Below are 1,759 nucleotides of genomic sequence, written 5' to 3'. Positions count from 1 at the left end.
GGTATTCGAACCGGCGCCGTTTAAAGGGGGTTCCCCATCCAACGTCTTAGACCAGTCGGCCACACGGAAAATGATTGGAACTACACAAAACTTACTCATCAATTTCAACACTCCACAACACTACACACTACACAACACATACTACTCACTCACTCACTCACTCACTCACTCACTCAATCAATCACTCACTCAATCACTCACTCACACACTCAATCAATCAACCACACAACCACTCACCACTCATCACCCCGTGTCAATCCATCCACCACTGTCTGCTTCGACAAACTACGCAGTGTAACACGTTCAGACGATCAGTCAGTGAGGGAGAGTGTGTTTCATCCTGTCTGTTTGACACTTGTCCACTCAATGTGTCTGCATGCCATCCCACGTGCTGAATCAAGTTCACACTGAGTTAAGCAGCAATCGGCACACATCACAGTAGTAGTTGGATACTGTGAGTGGGACTAGGCAAGTGACTGTGACTGGTCGGTGTTGTGAATGTTGGTGTTGTGAATCAATTAAATGAAGTATTAAATGAAGTGTGGAAGTAACAGGGGACACGGGAGTGAGGTTTTGTTTGTGGTTGTAGTACTGTTTTTGTTTTTTCGTTGTATTTGTAGTTTTTGTAGTTGTAATTGTAATAGTCGTAGTGTGGTGAACAACAACAACAACAAGAACAAGAACACGAGTGGGGACAATCCAATGTATTGGAAGTGAAAATTGCAGAATGTCTTAGTAAAATGTGAGAGGAATTAGTAAAATGTGAGAGGAAAACAGTAAATACTTAATTTGCAAAATATCAATGAACCTTCAATCGTCTCACAATTCACTGTTCCTTCATTTCAATACGAATCGCTTTCTGTTCACGTTCTTTCCTCCTGGAACTTCACGAATTTCTGCTGCCACACATTCTATTCCTGACTCGCCATATATACTACTTATATAGATATAAGTAGTATTAGTAGTAGTGGTAGTAGTAGTAGTAGTATTCGTTGTTGTTGATGACTGTGATGATGTTGGGCTGTGATTGTGTGATTGTGGTAGTATGTATGTGATAGTGAGTATTGTGTGTGATGTGATAATGTGATGTTAGTGGTTGTGAATAGGTATGTTGATGGTGGGATTCGAACCGGCGCCGTTTAAAGGTGGTTCCCCATCCAATGCCTTAGACCACTCGGCCACACGGAAAATGATTGGAAATACACAAAACTTACTCATCAATTTCAACATTCCATTTCACCATCATCATGCAAATACACTCTGCTATTCACCACAACACTACACACTACACAACACATACTACTCACTCACTCACTCACTCAATCAATCACTCACTCAATCACTCACTCACACACTCAATCAATCAACCACACAACCACTCACCACTCATCACCCCGTGTCAATCCATCCACCACTGTCTGCTTCGACAAACTACGCAGTGTAACACGTTCAGACGATCAGTCAGTGAGGGAGAGTGTGTTTCATGAGGGAGAGTGTGTTTCATCCTCTCTAGTTGACACTTGCCATCCCACGTGATGAATCAAGTTCACAGTGAGTTAAGCAGCAATCGGCACACATCACAGTAGTAGTTGGATACAGTGAGGAGACGATGTTGTGTGTGAGTGGGACTAGGCAAGTGACTGTGACTGGTCGGTGTTGTGTATCAATTAAATGAAGTGTGGAAGTAACAGGGGACACGGGAGTGAGAATGTGGAGAGTGTGACGTGGTGATTGTGGTTTTGTTTGTGGTTGTAGTACG

This window comes from Schistosoma mansoni, chromosome 4 (assembly GCF_000237925.1).
Source record: "Schistosoma mansoni strain Puerto Rico chromosome 4, complete genome".
Taxonomy (NCBI): domain Eukaryota; kingdom Metazoa; phylum Platyhelminthes; class Trematoda; order Strigeidida; family Schistosomatidae; genus Schistosoma; species Schistosoma mansoni.
This window is presented reverse-complemented; position numbering follows the sequence as displayed.